We start from the raw sequence: 12,550 nt of genomic DNA, 5'->3' as shown, positions 1-12,550 counted from the left end.
CCCACTCAGTCAATACGTACCAGTAAGAAAGGAATGTGGACTTAAGATATGGCTATCAAAACAGTGATTTGGGTTAGAATAAGGTATCTTAGCACACCTGGAGAGGAAAGTGGTTGTAGTTACCTGGAAAGAACAGTCTAAGTGTTGACCAACCAAGACTGTGCATCAGTTTCACCCATGTCACTTTCCGCCACCACATGGAATGCACTCAATCAGTTTATTTTTCTTTATTTTTCATAGCATCAAGTAGTTAGGCTAGTTGATGAAATGAGAGGCACAACTATAGAGATTTGGATTTCAAAGTCTGCAACTGTGATTTACTTTGCCCCACCTGCACTAATCACCAAGATTTAATCTACATAAGAAAATAAAATGGAATCCTTGCTTGATGTTATAATTTCTAGGAGATGAAATGTTCACTTTATCTTATGCAGTTTCTTCTAGTGTTTGGTGTTTTACCCTTTTATGCATAATACTCTTATTCATTGGGAGTATTTATTGTTTTCTATTTACTGGTACAGCTTTGGAAAATAAGCATAAAAAGATAAAATAAGGTTCTCTTCTCCAAGATATCAGAGCATGGGGATGGGGAGGGAGCCAGATCTATACAGCACACAGAATAGTGTGAACAGGACTGTCTCAGTTCAAAGTGAATTCTCCAAAGACTGCACGCTCTGGTTTGAATGCAAAGAAAATAATTGTTCTGAAAAGTATTTCCAGGATATTTTATGTACATCTGATTTGCTTTTGGGGAGAGGGGTGCTGTTAATGATCTAAACTTTCCCACTGGTGGAATATTAAAGGCGGGGTAAGGAAGATACACACATAATGTACAACTTCATAGTAAAAAAAAATCAGTATATTAATTTTTCCTTAAGATTTAAGGTAAAAGCAAATCTCTGATGTTCAAAGATTTCGACCTCTCCCTGAGGTCTGCCTCCCCCTCCTTCCTTGTATTTCCTTCTAATCCTTTTCTCTCCATTTGCCATCTCCTTGCTTCTCTCCTTTGCCCTTGGACTTGCACTTTTTCAATGTTCTCATTTCATTCAGTCTCTCTCAGCAGAGACCAGTTTCCCTCATCAGCTCTTCTCTTTCTTTTCCTTTCTCTTTTCTTCCTATGTATCAACCTCCACATTTCCCGTCACAAATAAACCTTTTGTTTCTTTGTGTTTGCCATTCTCTCTGCTATTTAAGATATGGAATTAGTATATGAGTATATGCATAAATATTATATATTATTTGCTATATGTAATAAATGTTTATCTTTAACTTATAAAGAGGTTGAATGGAATGCTATATTCCTGACTCAAACATATAAAAAGAATATATATTTTTTATTTATGTGTCTACTAGTTGGTTTTTTAAAATCTTTGATTCAGAACAGCCTGAGTGAAAAAAAAATTATTTACCTCCTACACCACAAGAACACAACTCATGAAAGAGAAGCTCCAATATACATAGTAAACAACTTACTATTTTTATATATTTTTCATCAGTGAATTTTTTCCTTACTTAATAATTAGGTAAATTCAACTGGAGCATTTGTGTCTCTGTCATAAATGCAGTTTTATTTTTAATTCAAAAATAACAAATTATTCTTCTTGAATTTTGTTTCATGATTATAAATTCAGAAGTTCACAATGATCTGCATTTATGAATTAAGCAATGTGCAAAACTGTTATAGGAATTACTTTTTTATGTAGCAGAAACAGATTTGTGTAAAACTGTATTAAATTAAAACATCTCTCTAAGTTTTTAGTGTAGCCTAAATTACATTAACATTTTAATGAAGTAAATAAGGCATAAGAAAAATAAAATGTCTTTAAATCTATGGATTTCAGAAACTGGTAAGCATAATAAAGGGGAATATTTGGTTCTGGGCAAAAAGATTAAAATCATTTTATCACAAAATTTGGTTGTAAGGTTCTGTTAAACTACCTATGTTATTTCTATTTTTATGCATTGATATCGCTCAGAGTATTGAGCACTGTAACAAAAAAATAATTGAAAATTAAGTCTGTACAACTTATATAACTGTACACTATACATTCTTATATTTTTGCACAACCTGAACATGCACTAACCCATGTTCTCACAGACACGCGAGTTTCATAAGATAATCGTTTGTAGCAGTATTATATAAAGGCTGGGAAAGAAGGATTCGGCAGAAGTCAGACCTGGATTTGAATTCTAGCTCTCCTGACACTGAAGTGAGCAAACTGCCTTGGATTCAATTACTTAGCCACTTACGGCCTCAGTTTCCGCATCTGTAAAATGGGGGTGATGGTGAAGATGATGTTGGTAAGGATGACGCTGGCAGCCAACTCAGCACATCCGTCGAGTACTTGCTATCGGCTGAGTATTATGCTGAGCACTTGCTTTACATCTTGTTGTTGAATTTTATTTATGTTAGCCATTACTATCCTCATTTTTAGATGAGCTTTCGAAAGGTTAAGAGGCTTGCGAAGAATACACAGCAACATCAGTATTCAAACCCACGCTGGACTGGCCCCGTAGGACATGCTCTCAGCCAGTGGGGAAGCGTGATGGGTAGAGGTTTGGGGGAGGCAATACCAGTTCTAAATATGAATCGTGTGATGGCAAAGTACCCCTACTGAACTGTTCACAATGGACAGTTAAAAAGAGAGAAACTGTCGCCGTTGATGCAGGTGACGCAGCTACCTGCAGCCTTCCCGCTTCAGTGCAGTCGGGAAGGGCGCTCGTTCCAGTGGGACTGCAGATCTTCCCCATCTCGGGGTCCGAGGCACCAATGCGCAGACAGGGGGTAGGTCCCGGCCTCCAGAGGGCCTCCCAGAGTGGCACCCACTTCTGAAGAACTAGCTCCAGCGGGGAAAAAGCAGGAGACAAGTGCCAGCCCGAGAGACTTCTATGTCCTCACAGGCCAGAGAGTCTGCCCTCTCACGAGCCCCCGGGCCCTCAGCGGCTGCGGCCACCCGCGAGAGGGCACCTGCACCTGCGCGGCGAGGGCCCGGCCGCTGAGCGCTGGCTATCTACTGGGTGCGGGAACCCCTCCTTCACGTAAAGGCACAGGGCGCCCAGTCTCAGGGAGCTTGTTCTGCCCCCTCGGGCAGCATTAACAAGGGCCAGGGGGAGCCCCAGAAGAATTAAATAAGCCATGCGGATGAAAACAGCACCCTCGACGCTCTAAAAATGACAGTCATTGCAACTGTAGCTTACAACAGTAGGCAGGACCAGTGCGCCCAACCTAAACAGCGTGGCTGTCTGTTAAAATAAAAAATTTAAATAGGATCTAACGTCTTCCAGCGTAAGAACCAAACTGTCCAGGATATAATAGAAAACTAAACATCATAATAAGACTCAGGAAAATCATATCTTGAATGAGAAAAGGCAATCAATTGATGCCAACACCGAAATGAATCAGATATTGAAATTATCTGTCAAGAATTTTAAAGGAGCTATCATAAAAGGTTTCAACAAGCAATTACGAATTCTTTTGAAAATAATGAAAAACTAGAAAATCTTTGTAAAGTAATAGAAGATATTAAAATAACCAAATTACACTTATAAAACTGAAAACATACAACTGAAACAGAAAACTTACTGGGTGGGCTCAAAAACAGAGTGAAGGTGACACAGTGAATTTGAGGATAGTTCAATAGAATTTATTCAATCTGAGCAGACAGATAATAAACTGGGGGGAAAAAGAAACAGTCCCAGAGACCTGTAGGACAATAACAAAAAAATCTGCCATTTATATCACAGGAATCCCAGAAGGGGAGAAGGAGGAGCAGGGTTGGAAAAGCATTTGAAGAAATAACGGCTGCCAATGTCTCAAATTTGATAAAAGATATAAGCACGTAGATCCAACAATCTATATGAACCTCAAATATGATAAACTCAAAGAAATTCACTACAGGCCATGTCATAAACTTCTAAAATCTAAATTCAAAGAAAATATTTTAAAGGCAGCCAGCGAGAAATGGCACACTACTTATAAGGAACATTAATTTGAATGATAGCAGATCTCTCATCTGAAACTACGGAGGCTGGAAGAAAGATTTTTTTAAATCAACAGAAAAGTGTCAGCTGTGTACTCCACATCTGAGCAAACTATTCTTTAAGAATGAAGGGGAAATAAAGACACTTGCAGACAGAAGTAAACTAAAAGTCTTTGTCCTAGCAGACCTACCCTTAAAGGATGATTAAAGAGAGATCTTTAAACAGAAAGAAAATAAGAAAAAGAAACTTAGACCATCAGGAAGGAAAAAAGAACAGAAATACTGGAAATATAGGTGAACACAATAAATTGTCCTCCCTTATCAGGTGTCTAAATCTTATGTGATAATTGAAACAAAAGTTATAACACCATCCAATATGCACCATAAATATACTCATAAGAAAGAAGCAGAGAGCAATCACACACACACACACACACACACGCACACACACACACGCACACACACACACGCAGAGGAGTAGATGATGTGAAGACAGAGACATCGGTGGGAGTGATGTAAACACAGCCAAGCAATGCCCAGGCACGCCAGTAGCCACCAGAAGCTAGAAAGTCAGGGAACGAATTCTCCCCCAGATCCCCCAGAGAGACCATGGCCCTGTACACACTTTGATTTCAGAGCCTAACCTCCAGGACTGTGAAAGAATACATCCCTGCTATTTTACACTACCAAGCTTGTGGTAATTTGTTGCAGCAGCTACAGGGAACTGATACAGATAGGAACAATAAAATAAATAAATAGGATCTAATTGACATATATAAGATGATCCACCCCAAAGTAGCAGAATAGACATTTTTTTCAAGAGTCCATGAAAAAATGGGCTCTTTTATGTGGCCCGGGATACGGTTTACCTGAGTATACCATTAAAAACAAACAAACATCACAACACATTTTAAAAATTATACACAATATGTTCTCTGACTACATGGAATAAAACTAGAGATCAGTAACCATAAGACATAATCATAATAGTAAAAACTAGACAAAACAGAGATGCAGTTCAGTGGGTGAATGGTTAAACCAAATGTGGGGAATTACTTAGCAATACAAAGAAATATTCTATTGGCATAGGCACAGTTTTAGCTGTATGTATAGGCAATTATGCTGAGTGAAAAATTGCTCAATAGAAGGGTTTGTTTTTCTCTCTTGCTTATTTCTTTTTATCATTCAATTGTTTGTTTTGATTCTTAGAATATAATTATCCAAAAATCAAGGTTTTTTTAAAACAAAACCAATATTCTTCCAGAGGGCTAGTACTATTTTAAAATTTCAACCTAATGTCTACATAACTACAGTTTTAAAAATCTGTAGAAAATATTTTGATTGTCTCTGACAAGAGTCCTTCATTAACTATTCTTATTTAAGGAGGCAATGTAAAAATGCTTAAGTCAATTAAACTACATATAATTTAAAAGAAATTAAAAGTATTCATTCAGTTATTTATCTGTTTTGTGAACATTTACTTAATGTCTCTAACCTGCCAGTACTATGCTAAGCACTTTAAGTGTGCAGGAATTTAAGCAGACAGACTGTCTTTTTTACTGAATTGAAAAGTAAATTCAGTACTAAAATGTATATGTACCTGGAAGAATATTAACATCTAAGGCTAATTGTGCTATTATTTACTCTATATAGATTGAAATACTGCCTTTGTTGAGATAAGATACATTAAAATTCACATTGTTTATTGCTAACATCAGCAAAAAACCCCAAAAACATAACCCTTCAGAGGTTTTATCTTTCTGTGCTTGCTTTATTTCCCCATGTTTGTTTTTAGTTTTGTTATTGGTGGAAGTGGAGTTCTTGGGGTGCCTGGAGGAAATAAATTTCCTGAGGCCCCCGGGAAGGACGGGGTTTCCTGGAAAGCTTTATTGATGATGTAAAATTAAGGGAGTTCTCCAAGTCCCACCTCTGTCCATCTCACCATGAAAGAAGTCCAATCTTGTCTCCAGCAGGGCCAGAACAAAGGCCCCTGCTCCTAGCTTCTGCTTCATATTAAAGTCCAGCCCAGGCCAGCATCCTGTGTGTGAAGTCACACGCCAGCCACTGGGCTGTTAGGGCCACAAAGCTATGGAGAGAGAATGGGCGAAAGCCTGGCGAGTGCTGGTCACCCAGCAAGAGAGCAAAGAGAAGAGTCGGAGAGGAAGAGAGCGAGGGAGGGGGAACTCTTTGGGGATTTTAACCAGAAGCTTCTCCAAACTAACCCATTAACTTGTCAAGATTTTGTGTGCTTTTGATGCGGTCCACTCCCTAGCCAATCCATTGTCCCCAGGCTGGACTGACAAGCAAGTACTTCCCCTGGGTCACCCCAGCTCCTACTGACCATGAGCCTATTCCCCCCTTCTCCCCCCAACAATCCAGTTCCCCATGGGGAAAGGAAGGGGTGCTAATCCCCTTGGAGAAACAATGCTGTGTGAAGCTGTAGCTTCCTGGTGAAGCTTCCCAGGTGACCACGCTTACAGTGTCCAGCTTCTCTTTGTGTTCTTTCCTGTATTAATATTAATAAGTAGTTCATTACAATGATAACAGTTTCATTGTTATTCTTTAAATCTCAGAAATTCATCCTAAACATAGATTTGAATTCTGTTCTGATAGGTAACCAAGTCAATTTAATGTTCCATGATTAGATGCCACTTTTCTTTCTAGATCACAGCACGATTCATGTAATATTTGAAAGGAAATAGGTTTGTGCTTTGTAGCTGAAAGAACTATATCAGCAAATGTTTTGGCACTCTGTTTGCACAGGGAACAAATGTAAAATGCTGATGTTTTGCTTTTAGGCTCCTTACTCGTTTTTTATTTAACAAGCATTAAATTTCACTCTACATGAGAAATATTAAATTGATGTGCAATTTTTAATACCTTGCATACAATACACAGGCTGTCTTTTGTCCCAAAGGGTGAAAATGATTTTATTTTTCATCACATTCATACCATCAGTAAGTGACACCCCCCCAAGAAAAGCTCTGAAGGTCTCCCTTGCTTTAACACCACAGCTGGCCTGCACCCAGGGGTGCACTGTCACTCACACATCCCATGGGACATTGTGGTTATATTTCTATATGTCCAGTTTTATAAAACTACACTTCAAAAGGTATAATAAATTTTTGGAACCACCACTAAAATATTCTGCAAAGACAGGAAACTCTACCTTCTCTTCAAGGCATATGACAAAAATGATTCTCAACAGAGCACTCACACATTGTTACACAAGGCTGAATGAAGCCCCTCACAGTAACAGAGAGTTATCTGGAATGTGTAAAAATTGTTAGCCACTCTGAACCAGCCAACTGAACATGAGAATATTCTAAGGCCTTAAAAATCAACAAAAAACCACCTCCAATTTTCCAATGATGTACTATTATTTATACATGTGTGTGTTGGGTGTACGTGCATTCATGTTGAAATATCTGTTCTCCCATACCTCATACCTCATTTCATTCCTGTGGGTCAGGGGTAGGGCAGAAGATCAGGGTGGCTATTTAATACATTGCTTAGTAATAAAAATAGTGCTTTTGCATTTCGACTCAACTGCATTAAATATTTAAAAGAAATGACTAAAGTTTGTGCTTAAATCCAGGTTGGCAAAGCCCATTGTTATACAGTAAGGATGCAGGCTGCTGGACAAGCAGAATTAAGGATATTAGAGTGGAGAAGAAATTTTCTAATGAAATAATAAGGCAGTTGCTCAGTCCAGGACTTGTTTATACCATGACTAAAGAAATTTGGAGAGCTACAAAAAAATCTACTTTTTATGTTGAGGACTAAATTTATAGACATAAGATTTACATTCAATAGATTTTTTTTCTGTGGTGATGAAAATATCATTCATGTGACGGAAGGACTAAATTTTAAATGTTATTTGATTTCCATTAATTTAAATTAGAATGAATGTAACCAAATGTGGCTTCTGGCCAATAATGTATTGGACAGCAGAGTTCTCCAAGTAAAATTTGTGGCTCCAATATTCAATCCATCATTTGGTCTAGGCATTACTTTTCATTTGTTTATGGGGGAAAATGAAGTAATATTTGAATCACAGAGATATTTTTTGTTTTCAACAATGTCACACAGAAGGTTTGAGAAAACATTATGTATAAGAACTTTATTCAGTACTAAAGCTAGAGTTGAGTTTGAGACAATCATGGTCTTTTCCTTCATGAATATTATGTTCTAACAGAGGAGATACAGGTGTGTATATATATATATATATATATATATATATATATATAATTTTTAAAAGAATGACTAGGTTATGAAGTGTTGAGGGACCCTCTTGCTGCATAACAAATAGATCCTGATTTTTTTTTTTAATTTGAGGCACTGGTCATCCCTTAAGAGACAGGAGTGGTTCCCAAGGATACCCCCACATACACACACCAGAAGAAGGAACAACCAAACTGAAACAAAGCAAACAAATAAACCAGAAATGACCCTTGATCTGGAGCCCCGGCTGGGGCAGAGAGGAGCCAGGCGGCCTTGAGAGCCACATGGAAGGCACACTGCTTTCGTGATTCTGACACGTGGGACATGTGTAAGGGTAAGGAGCCTCGTCAGAGAGCCTTGAGCTGACAGTCCCCCCTCAAATAAGCCTGGAGTGGTCCTTGGTTGCTGGCATCTAAAACTTCCCCAACTTGGGCTCTCGAGACTCTTAGTATGATTAAGACCAAGTGGATAAAAGCAAAGAAACAATGAATACAAGACTTAGATCTCCAAAACTGTAGACATTAGGATTATCAGGTTTAGAATCCAGAGCAGCTCCATACAAGGTGGACAACAGTAGGTTTACAGTCATGAGTATGCAAAACAGTTTATTCTCATATTATTATTTATTATTCATATGTATTACTTTCCATATGAACAACTGTAAAGCTACTTTTCCCCACCCTTGTATTTATAAGTAAGGAAAACAAGAGACTATAAGGAATGAGCAGGTGTTAAGAACTTGGAATATATTATAGTAAGAATGATAATAGCATTTACTTCAAACAGTTGCAATGATTTAAATATAAATAGGCTTGTATATCATGTTGAGCACAATATCTGGCAAAAATTAGCCTTAAATAACTGTTTGCTTACCTCATTTTGGATTCTGAACCTACCTCAAGTCTCCGGAATCAGAACCCTCTGTTATTGGGCTCAGAAATGGATTTTTTTATATGATCTACATGTGATTCTGAAAATTGACAGGACTTGGGAACTATTGTCTCCAATATCATTTTGTCCAGTCCACCCATCTCATAAATATAACAAGGCCAGTTGGTAAGGGCAAGGGCCTGAGCCAGATCCCTCGACATACATAGTCCCACTGCAGATGGTTCATTGTCAGAAAATAAGTTTTGAATAAAAGAGTAGAATGTGAAATTCAGTGATGGCTCAGAGGTAGCACCTGAACAAGTCCATTAAATAGCCTATAAATATATTAATTAAAGGTGAATCACTGGCACACTACTGCATTTTATGAGAGGAATTATGTTTACTTTGTTATCCAATTAAGAGATTTGAGTTTCTGTGAATATCCTTAATGTTTGCCAAATGTCTGTTTGACAAACAAAACTGATGTGAGACCCAATAATACCTCTTAATTACCCCTTGGATTGCTCAGCATGTAGAATTTTAGAGTGTTGCCATAGGTATTGCTGCATTTTGTCTTCCTGATTTGTAAGGGGCACACAATCACGGTCACTGTAATTGGGGAAGCTAAGACCAGGGAGGCTTGAGCAAGGTGTCGGAGATCACACAGTTCAGAGGTTAGGGAGGCCTGATTGGAGCCTGGGCTGCCTCACCCAGTGTTCTTTCCATACATAGTGTGAAGGGATGAAAGGAGTGAGAGCTTCGAAACTAAAAATGATCTCAGTTTAAAGCCTAGTTCTACTACCTACCTGGCTGAGTAACCACAGGCAGGTCACATGGCCTCTCAGGGAGTTAGCAACCTCATCTGTAAGGTGGCAATAATAATAGTTCTAACAGAATAGCATTAGTATAAAGTTTGAAAGAGATAATACATACAAAAAGCCTAGGTTAGTATACACATATGCATACACTCAATAATTACTATCAATTTGTATTGTTACTGTTATTAAGCATTATGACAATGACAACAATGATTTAGCTGGTGCTAGAGAGATACTACAAAGAGGAAATTATAATAATGTAATTATGTTGAAGAAATTATGATTATAATACATTTCATGAAGCTATATTGAGTAGGCATGAGATATGGGTTAAAAATGCATCCCTTAATTCATTGTAGCTTTTTTTAGAAACAATGAAAAACTGGAAACAACTTAAGTGTCTATAAATAAACTTTCATTTAAATGAGTTATGTTCCATCAATTTTTAAAAAAGTTTCGTAAACCATACAAAATACTACAATAATTAAAATATCATGATGAAAGTTGACTTTGCATTGGCACATATCATCAAAATTTGTCTTGCCCGGCTGGGTGTGGCTCAGTGGTTGAGAATCTACCTAGGATCCAGGCGATCGGGGTTCGATTCTTGGTCAGGGCACATGCCTCGATCCCCAGTGGGGGGCTTGCAGAAGGCAGCAATCAATGACTCTTTCATCATTGATGTTCCTCTCTCTCTCTCTCTCTCCCTCTCCCTTCTTCTCTCTGAAATCAATAAAGATGTATTTTTTTAAAAAATAAATTTGTCTTTGTAAACATTCTCATCAGAATGAACAAGGTGTAAGAACTCCTTGTTGAGATAATAGCATTCAACTGAACAAATGAGCCTTGGAGTCTGTCCATGAGGGTGAAAAGAACAGAGTTATTGGGATACAGCCAGGGAGATGTTCCAAGATGAGTGTAGAAAGTTCAAAGGCCCAGAGAGGAAAGAGAACATAGCACATTAAGGGCACTGAAGAACGTCCAGTCTGATTACTACAGAGAGCGAAAGGGTTGAACCAGGGTCTAGTCAAGTCAAGGACAACAGGTGACTGAGTGGTGACCATTGAAATGTGAGCTTAGAACATGGGCATGTTCTTTTTCTGAATTTTCCACTATCAACAAAAAAGGGAATTTTAAAAATTGTGTATGTGTACATGTGTTATGGGAAACCCTCAGGAAAATCTATATGAGGCCCAAGAATCTCTGCACTGTCATGGAAAGTTTGTGCAACTGTATTCCTTCTCCTAGAAAGTAGCAGAAGTAGATGGCAATACCACATTTTGACTCCACATCTTTGAAATGGGAATAATAAATGAACCTACATAATAAGATGGCTATTTGGATACGTATCGGTTAATATTTGTGAAATACTGAGGAGTCACTGGTATATAATAAATATTATATATTTGTTAAAAAAAACTGCCTGGCTTATAGGAGGTTAGAAGTGGTTTTAGAGCCCTTTAGCTCATCATCTACCATTGTCCTGAATATTTTTAAGCTTTAATTATGATAAATTACAGCTGTATTAGTTTGCCAGGGCTACCATAATGAAGCACCCACATTGAGTGACCTGAGAAATTTATTGTCTCATAGATCTGGAAGCTAGAAATCCAAGATCAAGGTGCTGGTGGGACCACACTCCCTCTCAATGCCTCTCTATAAGCTTCTGGGAGCTCCTCAGCTTGTGCAGCACAACTCTGACCCTCACATGGTGCTCTCTCTGTGTACAAGTCTGTTTCTGTGTCAAAAAATCCCCCCCCCTTTTTTTTATAAGAACACCAGCTATATTGGATTAAGGACCCTAATGGCCTCATTTTTAACTTAATTACTTCTGTAAAGACCCTATCTCCAAATAAGGTCACATTCTAAAATACAACAGACTAGGACTCCAACATTTTTGGGATGACACAATTCAGCTCATAATACCAACTTTCCTAAACAGAATGTTAACCTGAGCAGGTCAGTGTTCTACCTGTGACATATCAGCTCTGTTCCCAAGGTTCAATAGCAAAGTGCTCAGAAGCAGTAAATCTATCTACCCATCTAATATTGCAACCCCCATGACACTTTATTCCTCTTCCAAGGCTTATTTTTGTCCCTAGCACTACCACAATATTTTACTACTTTTCCTTCTTCTTGTCTGTCTTGATAATAGGACACAAGATCCGTAAGTGTAGAGATTTCTATTTGCTCCTTGCTGTGATTTCTACTATGTAGAATAGCACATGCCATATAGTAGGCACTCTATAAATATTAATAGGATTAAATAAATCTATATGTAAGTATTCATGCATAAGTAGATAAAGATGATTAACTAAAGAAAGAATTGACAAATGACATCTTTCATCTTACTTTAGTTCTTCGATTTCTTAATGAGCCAACTCTCCCTTTTGCTTTGAACAAATTAAAACATATTAGAATAAACAAAATAAAAATGTTAAGAAAAGCCATAAAGTAGTAATCTCCCAGTGGCCCAGTTATGTCTTTTGTAAAACCGGAATATTTTAAATATTTTATTTATACAATAGTTGAGGTTGTATACAAACAGCATGCAGTAGCAAGTTATCAGTATAGAAAACTAAACTGGACAAAGCAAATACCAGTTTGTTTTTGTTGTTCTAAAATATTCTGATCTGTCTTATATATATTGATGAAACT

The 12,550-nt window shown here is 37.7% G+C and overlaps 1 protein-coding gene across 1 annotated transcript in view; it reads right to left on the bottom strand.

The window, feature by feature from the left end:
- Window positions 1-12,550, bottom strand: part of GUCY1A2 (guanylate cyclase 1 soluble subunit alpha 2) — a gene marked incomplete at its 5' end in the record, with an annotated part of 250,131 nt that overhangs the window by 83,976 nt on the left and 153,605 nt on the right. The gene's annotated exons all lie outside the window — the stretch shown is intronic.

The sequence above is a fragment of the Miniopterus schreibersii genome (genome assembly GCF_964146895.1).
Source record: "Miniopterus schreibersii genome assembly, chromosome: 12".
Lineage (NCBI taxonomy): Eukaryota > Metazoa > Chordata > Mammalia > Chiroptera > Miniopteridae > Miniopterus > Miniopterus schreibersii.
Note: the sequence above shows the minus strand (reverse complement) of the source record. Positions and strands in the feature narration are given on the sequence as shown.